At 38.9% G+C, this 16,882-nt stretch overlaps 1 protein-coding gene across 1 annotated transcript in view; it reads left to right on the plus strand.

Annotated features, from left to right (window-relative positions):
* Window positions 1-16,757: 16,757 nt before the first annotated feature.
* The window catches only part of diaph2 (diaphanous-related formin 2), a 461,650-nt gene continuing 461,525 nt past the window's right edge, over window positions 16,758-16,882 (plus strand). The window contains exon 1 of the mRNA XM_037675202.1: window positions 16,758-16,790. The gene's annotated coding sequence lies outside the window, so the exon portion shown is untranslated. The remainder of the gene's footprint in view (window positions 16,791-16,882) is intronic.

Here is a 16,882-nt window from a genome sequence, read left to right on the forward strand (position 1 = left end):
ATGTCCTGACGTTGAAGGAGTGTCTGGCTGAGGCTTTTATGCTCCTCCAGAGTCGTCCCTGTAATCAGATTCAAGTGTGGGCTGATGGTTGATTAGAAACCTGCAGCAGCCCATTCATACAGCACTCTACTAGGTCTATACAAAGAATAATCAGTGTTTTGTTACATTCATACACCGATGGGACACAATCAGAGGCAATGAGAGGTTCAGTGTTTTGCCCAGGGACACTTCGGCATGTGACTGCCGGTGGAATAGAACCCCCATCTCTTGCATTGGAGGACGACTGCTCTAATCTTCAGGTCTCTCTTGTAAATGAGTCCTTGTGGCTCAATGGGACTAACCTGTTTAAATAAAGGTTGAATGAAAACCACTCAGCCGCCCCATTCCAAGTGAATGAGATAAGCCCACGTTTGGTCAAAGACTTTGGAGAAAAACTCTGAACTGTCTGCCGTTTTATGATGCTCTAACAGCCTAAAAACACAGTGCCTTGTAAGAAGAGTTTGTTTGCAACGTGTTGAAATGTTTAGAGTGTGACATCATCAGCTGTCAGTTAAACAATAGAAGAAAAATCTCCAAAAGTCCTAAAATTTCATCTGCGATTGTATAAAAATTGAAAAAGATATCTAAATACCATTACGGATGTGTAAAGTCCAAGTCTCTGTGACCCATTTAATGTTTGAATGATGAGTTTTCTCATCTGTTCTGCACAAATCTCATTCATCGATTGTTGTACACGTCCTGCTCTGTGGTTGTATTTTCTGTCTGTGTGCTTAATTTTGGTACGTTCTGAAAATTGTACATGTTTTTGTTTTTATTTAGTTCACTTTATACGACTTTACAATAAGGCTCCCCTTATAGATGGCAAATAAATAGTTTATAGATAAGTTTTTAATTCCTAAACACTTTATCAATCATTAATAATTGATTATTATGCATTAATTAATGGCGAGAAAGAGATAAAACTGACCAGTTTCTTGCCAAATAGTGAACCAAATCTGTTCACCTATATATTTCATCTAGAGTTGCTATATTAAACATTTCAGACTAAGTTACTACCTTCTAAGCACAATAAACCTATTGTTTAGGATATAATATTAGTTGTAGATACTTATAATGCAGTGATAAAGTATAATATTAAAAAAAACTTAGGCTTACAAATGCTAATTGTGTTTACAAGGTAGTAACTTTGCCTGAAATGTTTAATATAAAAATGCTAAATGAAATATATAGGTGAACAGATTTGGCTCACTATTTGGCAAGAAACTGGTCAGTTTTGTCTTTTTCTCGCCTTTAATTGATGCATAATAAACAATTATTAATGATTTATAAAGTGTTTATAGAGGAATTAATAACATATCTATTTATTAGCCATCTATAAGGGGAGCCTTATTGTAAAGTGGTACTGTTCACTCTTAAATTCATGCTGCTCGGTCATATTTCTTCTTTTACAGTAAAGTCTCAACAACTTCCAGTTCTAGATTTGTACATTAATGTTTTAGCTCAGTTAGTTCTGCTGTTTTATCTAATTATGTCCTCCCTTATGTCATTTGTCTTGTATAAATCTAGCTTGTATAAACTTGTATAAACTTTTTTACATATTCTGGGAAGAAGCAAGCAGTAAACAAAATCGTAATAAATAATTTCTAGCGTCTCACTCATGCTATTTGCTTTCAGTATTTCAACGTGGAAATTAGTTTCCAAATGGCTGTTTTGAAAGAGACTTTTTACGTGTCAGCATATTCAATGAATTTATGCGCTGACATTGTGGATCAGTTTATCACATATTAAAGGTTTGCTCATGGAGTTTTGACATTTTTTTACTCGTAGATTTTATTTTTATCATAGAATATCCAGTCAATGTTTTCTACTTTTAAGCTTTGAAAGGCTAAAGGCCTCGGTCAGGGGCACGCAGCTGCTGACATTATGAGGGCAGAGATCAGATGTGCACGGCACAGAGAAACAATGAGAAAAGAGTCGAGAAAGTTCATTTTAATGCGTAAGATGTGAGTCACAAATGGTAATAACTGCTGGTTATTCAAAATTGGCATGTGTTACTCTGAGATGTGTTTACACACTTCTTCCATGATCAACGTTGTGAATAAAAAATGTAATTAGTTTTGTATTTTACATCCAGTCACGTCTAATCATCCCAATTGTCCCATTTGAATCCAAATCCCTTAATTTGGTGATGCCTCTTGTAAAATTTAGCGAGTTTCTTCTTAATTTTTTTTAAACAACTTCCTTCACTGAATTAGCATTTTAATTACAAGGTGTGTTTTGGAGCAATTTATTTGTGACTTGTGATTGTTTTAAATTAGAGCTAGGTTTGTCTGTTTAGTAAGTCGGCGTATAACACATTGAGAGCTTTACAAGCCTCTTGCACAAAGAGAGAATATACATATGGCTCACACAATCTGCTCTTTAAAAAAATCTTTATTAATGTTTAATAATGGTCAATCAGGTCATCTGGACTTTTTTTTTTTGTGGAAAGATGCATCGTCCTCTATCCGGAGGACTTCATCAGTCTGAGGAGTCCTACGTAAACTGTTTTCCCCACTAAGCAGTACACTCCTTTAGTGGACCAACCAGTTTGCTGGTGATAAAATGGTTTCTGGGGGGCTGTCCTGTCCCTCGTCGACTCTTCCCAGGCAGGCAGCCACAGCCCAAGTGGTTCAAGACATCAAAGTTCATGCTCAATAATCCAGGTACACAATCCAAAAATGGTCAACTGGACAGTTTCAGATGGGTCTTATCACCAGCAAACTGGTTGGTTCACTAAAGGAGTGTACTGCTTAGTGGGGAAAACAGTTTACTTGGGACTCCTCAGACTGATGAAGCCCTCCAGATAGATGACGACGCGACTTTCCACAAAAAAAAAAAAAAAAACTGTCCAGATGACCTGATTGACCATTATTGGATTTTGTACCTGGATGATTGAGCATGAACTTTGATTCATTAGGGTTTGTTCTTATTAATTGCGTTGCACTCCTCTGTTCTCAGGGGAACTTGTCTAGGCCGACAAATTTCCTTTAGTTTCTTTATGTTAATGTTTATTTTTTCCTTGTTTTATCCTTATTGTTGCTATGTGTATGCATAATGATGATGTGTTTAGGACTATATCCTCGAAGCAAGGCGGCTTCCAATTTGAATTTCATCTGGAGATTTTTCTAATGAAGTGTGCATGTTTTTCATGCTCAACTATAGGTTTATTTCTTTTCATAGTGCGACAACCTGAATGTTCTTTCTTCTGTGTCCTGAGACTGGCAATCCACCCTCAGTACCTTAAACCTAACTCTGATAACTTTCAGCAACCATAAACATAAAAATGGTCATAGGAAACAAATGAATATTCCTATATGTGAATCTCATATATTGATATGGGTCATAGTGATTTGAGTCTACATTATTTTAAACAAAATTCATCTGTTGGGGCTGTCCATTCAAAACCGTTTGCAAACTGGCCACATGAGAAATGTGTACCGCTGCTGAACCACTGAGCTGCTGCCAGCAGTGAAATACCTGTCTGCACTTTTTAACAGGAACACTTGAGAGTGCGTCCTTTATCATTTTTATTTTCAGCCCAGCCTGAACAATTGGCCCACCTAATGCTGGGGCTCTTATAGGCGTTGAGTCAAGATGTTTCCTGCATGATTTGTGCACATTAATTCTCATTCGTAACTGCATTATTCAAATCTTCCATGAACAAAAGTGAATGAGTTTTATCATTCAGCTGTGTTGTCTTTTTAAGCGAAGCAACATATTAAAAACTGCCACATATTGGCACTATCAGCAAATCTGTCATTTTTATCTTAATAGCATAAAATGCCTTAACAGACTGTGTGAAAGTTGCCCCAAAAGAAGTTTAGATATCTCAACTTGTCTACTTTTATGTATTTGGACTTTGGCACAGGAACAACATCCCAACTTGATTTAGGCTAAATGAAAATGAAAAACAGACGCTGTGTAATGTGTAACTGTGCAGATTGGTCTAACAGTGTTACTGTGCAATAATACTGTTTAAAGGGAGGAAGCAATGACAAACAGCTCAGGGGTTTACTGTTTCTTGTCCTGCATGAAAAACAAGAACTGACCTCATGTGATATGTTTGTCTAAATGAATTTACAATTGTCTAAAATTATGATTTATTTGTACGTTTCTGAACATTAAAAGCAGAACATTCAATATTTTAGGCACCTTTTGTTATCATTGTTGTAGAGGTGATGCTGACATGTTTAATGGTAAGTAATTGTTGAAGTGCCCAAATAAAGGAAGAAGATACACGAGGATCAAAAGTCAAGCTTTAATAATTAACCATGCAGTGGTCCAAAAACAGCGTCATGACTTGTTAAAAGTATAACTAACAAGAGCAAACAGGAGAATCAAACAAATTAGATGGAAACCAGGAGGTCCAGTATGTTCTGGGAGAACAGTTTGTGAATGACACCAGGTGTATCATATGTAGTACATGTGATGGAATGAAATTGTGTACACATGGTCCCAGTTACATCCAACAAAAGTATAAATTGATATGAACTAAGAAATACGCTAAACTAAGAATACGCTAAGCACTTGCAGTACAAAAACAATACAACGAACATGAGTCTGTGTGAGCAGATGAGTACGAATGAACACAGCAGCATGAAATAAATCAGCAGCATGAAATCAGCAGCATGGATAGTCAACAACACATATCAACAATCAAGTGGCATTCCAGTGATTTTTTTTTTCTACATTGATAATCCTGGTTAGAGATTCATGAGTCTTAACAGCTTCAGGGTAGAAGCTGTTCCTCAGTTTAGTGGTCCTGCATGTAATGCTCCTCAACCTCCTGCCTGAGGGGAGCAGGGCAAAACGTGTATGTGCTGGGTGAGTGGGGTCCTTCATGATGCAGGTGGCCCTCGTCCTGCATCTGGAGGTGTAGATGTCTGTGCTGGTGGGGAGACTGACTAAAATACCAAAACTTAAAGAATTCTAAAGAAATATAAACTAAGAAATTTGCAATAAATAATAACAAATTTAAATATACATTACCCTCTTTCTTTGCAGGCTGTGAGGGTTGCTTGTGCTCATGTCCAGCAGTCACTGTGCAAGAGTGGTGAGGGACACACTGGCCTGGTCCATCACAGAGACACAGAGACAAAAATGTACACTCTCCCCAACACTTAGGGACAGTTAAGAGTTTAGAACATTAACGTTTTTGAGCTGTGGCGTAGCTGAAGAAAATTCATGCATGCACAGAGAGACATGCAAACTGCATCCCAGAAAGGCCCCTGGCCAGGATTTGATCCAGCAACCTTCTCACTGAGAGGCAACAACTCTGCCAACTGTACTAATTCTTTTCAGTTTATTTTTTTTATTTAGTATGCACTTCATTATTAAAAAATGAACATTTTCTGTTTCACTATCATCATATTGTGGTGCATGTCAAAGAGCGATCTCCATGATTTGTGCTATTCTTTGGCTGTTGTGAACTGATAATTGTTCAGAGACTGTGTTGCCACTTCAGCTGATCTACTTCAAACCACATAAATGATGTGAAAGCACACTCCGATTTTTTATTGTATTAGCTCCGAATGAGACCGGCTGGTGACACACTCCTCTCTGAGATACCTCTGTCTTTGTCTCGGCGTTGTCACCTGAGCAACGTTTCCAAGTGCCCTTCAAACAGCGCACTTGTTAAACCAATGGAGATCACGCTAAACCAACCTTCAAAAGGAACTGGATACAAGTAACTCTAAGGGTTTGAAAAATGTTTTTATATGGAAATATTTTGAACAATCAGAGAAAATGTCCTTGCCTATTTTTTTTTTTTTTTGGAATGTTTTAGTCTTGAACCATCTAAAATTAAATTGCTGGAATAGTTTCTATAACAAAGAACTGCTTTTACAGTATCTGTCAGAACTATTGCTTACTTTTACTTATTTACACACAGATCTGCCATTCATTTTTACACAAGGCAAAAAAAAAAAAGTATCCACAGTTTTTTCACCGTATACAAATGTTTTCCAAAACGTCTGAGCTTTTTGTGTGAATACATTTTTTTTTTAATATAAATTCCTAACATAAAACTAGCTTTAAATATATGGTATGTACAAAGTTAGACTTACACTTTCATATATATAAAATATAAAATAAAAGTGTTTCATGAATTCAGACATTATAAACAAATAAAATGTAAATACTGGGAATAGCTCTAGTATTGTATAGTTAGGTAATGATGCCATCAGAAAAACATCACACTGTTAAAAGAATAATCATTCTGATCGATTATTTTTCTGTAAGACGACATGCGCCTGTTAGATGGCCAAACATTTTTGAAAGGCTAAATGACTCTTTGGGAAAGTAATGTTCCCAATCCAGCGCAGCTGTGTGTAATTATTTGCAAGGCTTGAGAGCAACTTGCTTTCAATTTGTTGTAGCTAAAAAAACAAAAGCCAGAAGAGTTGCTGTATCAGTGTTGGCACTGGATGTAATTTTATTTTGCAAACCATCACAGTTTTGAGTTTGGACTCAGGCTGATTCAAAGAACTTGAGCAAAAACTAAAACTTTATTTAACCAAACCCAAAAAAAGGCTGTTGTGGCAGTAAAACAAATTACCAAAGCCAACGAGAGGAGAACATGAATAAGTGCCAGATATGACATGAAAACTGTGCAATGCTCCCTGAAAAATGAATGCAAACTGCACAATATGAACTGGTGCTGATGAGAGGAGTGGGCACACCTGGCATAGTGATAAGTGGGGACAGGTGAAAGTGGGTGGGACAGGGTCTGAGAAGCAGAAACCATAAAGGTCAAGTAAACTGGAGGGGGGCAGAGGGAGGCAATGAAAACAAACTGAGCACAAAAGAAACACAAACTAACCTGAAAACAGAAATAAACATATTAAACCTTGAAGCAGAAAACTAAACACTGATAAAAACACAGAACAGAATAAAAACTGCAGCTGTTGTTCTGTGTATTGCATTGAACAATCCAGCAGAACCAGCATTTAGTCTGTGACACAAGTTAATTGGTAAACGAACAGCGCAATGATAAAAAAAAAATAAAGTTGTTACAGTACTTTCAGCCTTTTATGTACTTATGGATTACAATGAAATATCTGTTAATATTTACTGAAAAGGCTCATTTGCTTAACAAATAATATTTTCCTGAAGCTTGAAACAATGAAGCAGCATGAGTGCAAAAATGTGAGAATAAAGAAAAGACTTATTTCAAGGTCAAGTCAAGGTTTCTTTATTGTCATTCGCATCACATGTGGTACATGAGGTGGAACAAAATTGTGTCGGGGTCCCAGTTACCTCCAACAAAAGTATAAATTGTAAACGAAAAACAGTAATAAGATTTATGATATGAACTAAGAATACGCGAAACACTAAAAGCACAAAAACAATACGCCGAAACAACAGCAGCACAAACATGAGTGTGTGAGCAGAAGAGTACGAATGAATACAGCAGCATAAAATAGATCAGCAGCATGAGATCAGCAGCATGGATAGTCAGCAGGACATATCAACATACAAGTGGCATTGTACAGTGATTTTCCTTTTTTTTCCACAGTGACAATCCAGACTAGAGATTCATGAGTCTAACAGCCTCAGTCTAGTGGTTCTTCATTTAATGCTCCTTAATCTCCTTCCTGAGGGGAGTGGGGCAAAAAGTGTGTGCTGGGTGAGTGAGGTCCTTCATGATGCAGGTGGCTCTCTTCCTGCATCTGGAGGTGTAGATGTCTGTGGTGGTGAGGAGGCTGACTCCAACAGTCTTCTGTGCAGCCTTCACCCCTCTCTGCAACACTTTTCTTTCTGCAGCTGTGCAGCCTCCATGCCACACGTTGATGCTGGAGCACAGATGCTCTCCACTAGAAGGAGGTGAAGGAGGTCTGTTGGTGAGTTTTCCAGGCCTATATGCACAGTCAAGTCGGTCAGTCACAGAACTTGAGTTTTCTGCAAGTTTTCTGTAGTTCATCGGTTGTCTGTTGTAATTTATGTTATGATGTATTCAAAATGACCTGTATGTTTTTATTTGTTCCACAAATCAAGAAAAAAAAAAATCATGCATTGTTACAAAGGAGTTTTCATGTTTTCCCTGTGTAAAAGTAGGTTTTCTGCAGGTACTCTGATTTCCTTCCACAAACCAATAACATGCTTGTGAAGTTACTGGTAACTACATTTCTACTATCCTGATTTATGCTCAATAATCCAGGTAGAAAAATCTAAAAAAGTTAAGTCTGGTCCTCTGGACATTCAAAAAAACAAAACAAAGCAAAACAACTAAAAAATATAGAAACGTTTTGTCTTTCATCTGAAAGACTTCTTCAGTCTGAGGTGCTGTATTCAGCTCAGTCTTATAAATAGCACCTTCTCAGAGTGGATCAACCAGTTTGCTGCTGACAACCAAAACCAGCTGCTCACATGATCAAGAAGGACCATCTTTGTGCTAATGATCCATCGTTAGGCTGATGGTCCTTCTTGAGCATGTGATCAGCTGGTTTTGGTTGTCAGCAGCAAACTGGTTGATCCACTCTGAGAAGGTGCTATTTATAAGACTGAGCTGAATACAGCACCTCAGACTGAAGAAGTCTTTCAGATTTACATTTTTTTGTTGTTGTTCTGCTTTGTTTTGTGTTTTTGAATGTCCAGAAGACTAGATTTAACTTTTTTACAATTCCACTATTTCCACTAGGTGCGACTGAGAGTCTGAATAGTTGTCTCTCATTTGTCTATGTAGCCTTGTGGTGGACGTGCACTGTCCAAGGTGTGCCTTACATTTTGCACAATAGTGATCCCTGTGACCCTAAATAGAAAAGCAGGTAAAGAGGATGGGTGGATGGATAATGATAAAAATCCATTTAAATTTGCCATCAAGTCTTCTGCTGGAAGCAGCCATACAAGGTGTTTGCTTGAACTATAAAGTTAAACATCAACAACATGGTAAATGTTTCTTATAAAATGACCATGAAGTCTGTCGCAGACCACAAGAGTAGTGACTAGAGAAACAGTCAATGAAAACATTTCCATTCCAACACGCTCTTTGGGTCAGCTCACGCATTCTAACAAGTTATTTCTTCTTTGGTCTATGTAACAAAACCAGACGTGTCGTTTTTCCAAGAAGGCAGGCGACGCTTGTTGCTTTGACAGCTAGCCTTTCCACCAAACCCAGACCACAACATCTCAGCAAATGCTGGACTCCTTGTTCAGTATTTTCCCACTCGTAGAAGCTCATTTTTGGCTCCATATTCTCATCTGCATCCATGATCCAGAAGATCAAGTGCCTGATTTACAGTTTACTGTCTGCAAGTAGCACTTGTTAACCGCAACAAGACATGAGAAAGAGAGAAGTATTATTTATAGACAAAAACTCCCAGCACTGATGTTGTGGTCATGTTGCAATTAGTTCAACACAGTGTTCTGTTTAACTATGTAGTTTTCGATTTTTGTTTCTTGCTTCATATTGGAGAAGTGAGATGTATGACAGATGATACTGCAATACCAAATGTCTGACCCAATACTCCTAATCATTTTGTGTTGGGATATGTAGAGTGTAGCTATTTTTGCACTAAATTATTCAAATTATCTCACTGAAGCATACCGTATTTTAAACTTAATCAGTTTAAGAAATAATTAATTTAATAAAGAGTGCAAAAAATACAGTATTCCCTGTGTTTAGTTTAGTCAAACTACATATTTTATATACAGCTCCAGTCATTCTATTACTTTCACAAAAGGGCAAATTTGTGTTTTGGATTGGTAAATACTTGAGTGGCAAGAGAAAAGTATCTTGTAAGTTAGACAAACAGTTTTATCATCATCATCATTCTGTCAAGTTTCCAAGATGATATCTCCTTGCTCTTGTTAAGAGTTCAGTCTATGAAAGGGCTTTCTTGTCCACAGATGACTTCATAAGCAGTTTTGTCTTAAAAACATTCATCCACAATATTCCCTCTGTTATGTGCAGAATCTTTTAGAATGAATATTTTGTGCTTTTAGATTTTACTAATGCATTGTTGCCATATTTTATGTATTTTAGTCCAGAGCAAAACAAGTCTCCCCCATACATTTATTTTATTTTTTATCCTAGCTTCTATGTCACGGTGGCTCAGTTGGTAGAGCTGTTGTCTCTCAGCGAGAAGGTTGCCGGATTGAATCCCAGCTGGGGATCTTTCTGGGTGGAGATTTCAACATCCATCCATCCATTATCTTTACCCATTTATTCCATTTTGGGTCACGGGGGTCGCTGGTGCCCATGTTCAGCAATCACTGTGCGAGGGGCGGGGTACACCCTGGACAGGTCTCCAGTCCATCACAGGACCACATAGAGACAAACGAGACAAACAACCATTCACTCTCTCACTCACACCTAGGAACAATTTAGAGTTACCAATCAGTCTAACATGCATGTTTTTGGTCTGTGGGAGGAAACCGGAGTACCCTGAGAAAACCCACGCATGCACTGAGAGAACATGCAAACTCCACCCAGAAGGCACCTGGACCGGGGTTTGAACCAGGGACCTGTTCGCTGAGAGGCAGCAGCTCTACCAGTTGCGCCACCGTGCTGCCGAGATTTCAACAATAACAACAAAAAAAAGAAACCGTCCAGAGGAACTGACTTAACTTTGTTGGATTTTTTTTTTTTACCTGGATTTAGCATGAACTTTATGTTTCTGAATGGAGTTTGCATGTTTTCTCTGTGCATGTGTGGGTTTTCTCCAGGTATTCTGGTTTCCTCCCACAAACCAAAAACATGCATGTTAAGTTAACTGGTAATTCAAAACTGTCTCTAGATGTAAGTGAGACTGAATGTTTGTCTCGTTTGTCTCTATGTGTCCCTGTGATGAACTTGAAACCTGTCCAGGGTTTCCCCCGCCTCTGGCCCAGTGACTGCTGGATATGGGCACCAGTGACCCCCATGACCCAAAAAGGAAAAATTGGGTAATGAATGCATGAATGGATGGATAGCTTCTATGTAATATTTTCTTATTTTTTCACATTAAAATGCTAATACAGGCAATTGCATTTATTGTAATTAAATTGTTACTTGCATATCCGCCACTTATTGGGGTTATTTTAGAAAACATTGCGCTACATTTCTTCAGCAAGTAGAATCTGTCCGGAGGACCTGACTTAACCTTGTTAGATTTATCCACCTAGATTTTGGAGCATGAACTACACTGTTAACATTTGGAAAATCTTGCACTGACGTATTGATTAAAACTAAACAGAAAAAAAGCTTTTCTCCTTACTTTCATTTTTTTTAAATCTCTGTAAAAATATGGAATATAATATCACTCGAATTCAAAACCCCAAATTACCAAACTTAAATAAATCCTCACAGCCTACCTTACTTTGAGAGCAGCTTACTTGTGGTTCCCAGGATTTACAAGAGGACAACTTATGAGCAACATTAAAATTGATTTTAGGCTGGTGAAAAATGCTGATACTGCTAAGGTTAAAAGGCTTAGGAAAACATTTCTGGATACAGTTCCATATCATCATACCCTGTAAAAGTCATGGATATTTATTTACTGGATTTCAAGTAGAATTTTTTAGAATGGGTATTTGTTGCATATATTAATTATTCCCAAATAATTACTGTTAATTTAGTAGTCTTAATAGTTTCTAGTTTTGTTATTGCGTATCTTATAAAGCCTCACTTAACTTTAGACTATTAAAGATAATTATAATTAATAGCTTTAACTGCCCATTTTATTTTTAGCATTGTCTCCTGCAAAGTAGATTAATATTAAAGTCTATTTTTTTCCTATGTGGCAGTGTACTGTTGATATTTTTAATTTGTCATTTTTATTAACAACGTGGATGGTATTAAATGATAAAAATCAAATAGCTAAACCAAGGAATTGTGTTGTTGTGCTAGGTTTTTATTTTGTTACACTTTTTAGAACTTCTGGTTCACATTCTGGTCAATACGATTTAACATTTTAGCTCCAAGATTAATGTTATTAAAAAAAAAAAAAAGAATTTAACAGATTCACCAAATAGTGGCCAGTAGGCATGGCACATAAACAATTTAAAGTTTTATCAAGAAAAATAAACTGGCACAATAAAGCTGCAGAAATCTTTTTTAATTTTAGAACAAATATGTCACCAAATACAAATTTCAAAAGACAATAGTGAAGGGACCTGACCAAACGATGATCAGAGGAGGTGGATTCTTTAACACAACAGTCCATAGTTTCCAGAGGAGGCCTTCAGTAGTAACTGACAAGAGGTCTCCTGTAGCATTTCAATGGCCAAAGTATGAGTGGGCAGTCAGACTTGTTAGTCTGACTGAGATGTTGTGGAGTGTATACGTTCGTATGGCAGTCATTATTAGGAAATAAAGAGGTTTACCAATAGAGATTATAGAGAAGTGGACATAAGACAAACTCTCTCTTTTTGTACAGTGGCCCTTCAGAAGTTTATGTAAAACAAGTTTGACCTGAGGAGAAGAGCACAAAAGGATGTTCATTTGAGAGCAGGTAAACATACAGTAAGTCATTCATCTGAGGGTTTGAGTGTGGGTTCTGTACCATACTCAAGTGTCTGCCCACCGATGTTTTTGTTGTTGTGGAGACCATTCTAATTGCCATAGAATGCAAGCAAGGCCTTCCACTTTAAACATCAATAAAAGACCACAGCAGGAAGAAGATTAGTAAAATGTCTTTGGTGTGGTTGTAGTCCTTCAGGGTCTAGGGACACAGTCGTATCTCCCAGTGAGCCAACGGAAAATAAAGGTTCTCATCAGCAAGTCTAAGCAGACATTTAACTATTGTGGTCAGGAAGGTAACATTAAACCAGAGTGCCCTGTAAGTAAAGCTAAGTGCTGTAAGTAAACCTCTGCACTGTAACCACACTGTAGGCCTTGACAGTTAGAGGGAGAGACAGTTTGACCTAGTGAGAATGAATAAAACAACGGTACACCAATGTCCCCCATCAGTTAGGGATTTAAATAGGGATTGCTTGCAGTTTTCAATATTATTTTTTTTCTGCTCTGGATTTAAACAGGAAATGCAAATAAACTTTACTACCTTGTGTGAAAGAATAGACATAGTTCTTTTGTATTTTTATTTTTTATTTGCTCAGCAGTTATCTCCATGACCAGATGCAATGGTGAGCCAGGGGGTGGCCATTGGTGGCCTTGGATACCATACATTAATCTTCAGCCACCCCACTTATTTGAGGAAACTACGCTTTCTAGTTTTTAAATTGCTTAAAAGTATAGTTTCCGCAAATGAAAGGGGTGGTTAGTTTACACAGGTATGGAGGTGGCCATCTTGGATTTTGATGTGGAAACCTAATTTTTGATAGTGACCTCTATAATGCTTGGATACAGCCACACCAAAAAGCAAGTCAGCACGTTTCTTATTTTTTCAGTTATCCAGCTCACAAGGTTTATTTGATACATATATGGCAGCAGCCATTTTGGATTTTGATGTAGCAACCCATTTTCCGAAAGGGATCTTTCCTAATCCTAAATGTTGCCACACGCCAAAACAGACCTTACTTATGTTTCAAGTTATGATGCTCATAATGTGCATGGGCAAATGGATGGACAGTTGGAGGGTAATTCCAATTCCCCATTTTCTCTACTTTCACTACTTTTTGACAGGGTACAAAAAGCCAACTTTATAGATATTTAACACGTGTAATGTGCATGCATCAGTTAATTCTTATTATCTGATTACCTATTATATGAATTTTGTCTATACATGTATCTAACATGGGCAGCACGGTGGCGCAACTGGTAGAGCTGCTGCCTCTCAGCGAGCAGGTCCCTGGTTCAAACCCCGGTCCAGGGGCCTTTCTGGGTGGAGTTTGCATGTTCTCTCCGTGCATGCATGGGTTTTCTCCGGGTACTCCGGTTTCCTCCCACAGACCAAAAACATGCTTGTTAGGCTGATTGGTAACTCTAAATTGTCCCTAGGTGTGAGTGAGAGAGTGAATGGTTGTTTGTCTCGTTTGTCTCTGTGTGGCCGTGTGATGGACTTGCGACCCGTCCAGGGTGTACCCCGCCCCTCGCACTGTGATTGCTGGACATGGGCACCAGCGACCCCCGTGACCCAAAATGGAATAAGCGGGTAAAGAAAATGGATGGATGGATGTATCTAACATATATATTGAATGAGTAATTTCTGCCTGTCCTGTGTCTTTCTGCACCTTCCAGTGTTTCTATGTTCCTTTGTGTTTTTGCTGCTATGCACACCTGACTCAAATCCTAAATCCATGTATCCTTGAATTAATAGGAAATGTACGATTACCTCAACACACTGACCACCTCCAATAATACCTAGGAGATGTATGTGGTCACTCAAATCGTTATTAGGGAGTTTACCCGACTTCCTGGACTAATATATACCAGAGATGTGGGACCTGTTTGATGTGGTGGTGAAGGAGGAGAGGAGGCTGCACTCCTTGCTACTGCTGCCCATCACTCCCATCACCAATCAGCCTGGTTGTACTTACGACTAGTCTGTGTGAGAGAATCCATCCACAGACCTCCCTTCTCGTTGGCGACACAAGAAGGGCTGATGACAGAACCAGTCTGGGTCTGCCGAACTCCAGCTACTCTCTCCACCCGAACACCCTCAAACCCACCAGGGAGAGAGATTAAATTTTTGCATGGGAGTGGGGCACCAGAGCCCTCACTCATCAGGAGAGCGGTCAAGTTCTCACTCATCAGAGGAGCTGAGCCCAGCCAAACCTCCTGCTGGTCCCGAGTCCCCTACTGGCTCCAAATCTCCTGCAGACCCCACGTCTTTAGTGAGCCCCAAGCCTCTTGTAGCTCCCGTGGTAACTACGCCTCCGAAAGCTCCTGTAGTAGCGCCGCCTCCGGTAGGTCATGTGGTAACTATGCCTCTGGCAACTCCTGTGGTAGCTACACCACCTGCAGTCCCTGAAGCAGCAACGCCTTCTGCTGTCCCTGAAGCAGCCACACCTCTTCAGACGATGAAGCAGCCGAGCTCACCTCAGCCGGGGGAGCAGCCAAAACCACCTTCTTCTGTCTGCACAAGGTTTGGCCATGTCTCTTCACACTCCAGTATGTATGTGGGCCTTGGGGACAACAACCCACACTCATGTGGCTCAGTGGGCATCAGTGACATAGACTCACACTCCTGTGTCTCCGTGGGCGTCGGAGACGACGACCTATCTCTGGTTTCCATACCAGCTGCAGCCCCTGAGGTCTCTTCACCTGCTGCTGAACTCACCCCCAAAGATGGACGGTCTCCTGGCCGTCCACCTAAACACCTGTCTCACTCTGGACAGCCTCCTGGCCATCCACTTGAACTCTTGGGGGTTGGTGCGCCCTCTTTTTTTTGTTCTTAAGTTCCTACCTGCCAGTTTTTCTTTTTTCCCATCCTTGGTCCTTGTGCCCTCCGTCCTGTTTCCTCCCCGCTCCCACCCGAGTTATGTGGGATTCTTCCTTTGAGGATGTCGGGTGTCATCCCTTTGGGGGTTATGAGACGTGTCTGCCTGTGCTGTCTTTCAGCATCTTTCCAGTTTTTCTATATTCCTTCATGTTTCTGCCCCTATGCACACCTGACCTGAATCCCAATCACTGCAGGTGTTTCCCACTCGTTTCATTAGCGTCTGTATTTAGTCTGTGTTTTCACTCCCCTGGTATCCATGCATTAACTATCCCTCACACAGTGGCATGATCTTTACCTGCTCTGTCTTGTCATTAGCTTTTGGCTGCCCTGTCAGCTCCCTTTTGTTTTTGTTAAATAAATGTTATTGTACTTACTTGATCTTGGAGTTTGTTGTGATCAGTCTGCACGTGGGTTTCAACATTAATGCAAAATCATGTCATAGACTTATAAATGTCAAACATCCTGCAAATTCCAAACTGGCTGTTTAGTAAAAAGAAATGGCTCATCAACACATTTTTTTGTAATAGTTTTGGTTTAATACAAAATACATCAAAATTAAGCTAATTACAACAAATTTAAAAACTTTTGAAATTGACCAAGGGCTTAATATTAACGGTTGTCATGAAAAGGGCTTATCAGCTTTGATACAACTCTGTTTATACAAATGTAAAGCAAATGAAGGTTTAGATTTGCATAGGGACTGGACACTTTAAGTGATTTTATATTTGTTAGAAGTGTCTGTATACTTTTTAATCACAAGGTTTATATAAAAAATAAACAACAGGACTTATTTTCAGTCAATCAATGCAGAACTACAGAACAGAAATAAGTTTCCTTTTTTTTTTATTTGTTCTTTGTTTTGCCATGTCTGGAATGACCGAGAATCGACACCAGCATACTATAACCTGTTTTATGTCAATAGTACAAATGTTTAGACCTAATTTTGTTGATTTGCTGAGACACATACCCAACTAGTAACTGGGATCATACTGTTTTATAAGGAATAACCACCAAATAAGCTATTTCACATACTTTGCAAGAATTTAAAGCTGTTTTCTCCTTAGCAGACGATTATAAATTGAGTATTTTGGCACCGAATAGCAAAGCAATTAGAGACACTGCTTGTTTATCACAGTCTTACGCAGAGATCGCGAGTCTCTGTAACAATAACACACTCATACACAGTCAGCCCTTTATTTCTCACTGCTCTATTCTTACAACTGATTCCCATCCGCTTACTGTGTAACCACACTGACCTCGCCGTCATATTAGTCTCCGCCCCTTCGACGCCACGCCAACCTAATGACAGCTAGTCAAATTGACCAATAGGATCTGGACTTTCCAAATAAGGCAAACCTCATTGACCAATCATATTGTAGGAGAGGCGGGTTTTTTTGTGGGCCTGAAGTTCAAGTTCGGTTGTAAAAGGTAAGCTTCGGGTGGAAATTTGTGAGTTTTCTTCAACGTTAAATTTATTTTCAGAGCTGCAATTTATACAGCATACATATATATGATAGTGT

This window comes from Nematolebias whitei, chromosome 4 (genome assembly GCF_014905685.2).
Source record: "Nematolebias whitei isolate Nwh7 chromosome 4, NemWhi1, whole genome shotgun sequence".
NCBI lineage: Eukaryota > Metazoa > Chordata > Actinopteri > Cyprinodontiformes > Rivulidae > Nematolebias > Nematolebias whitei.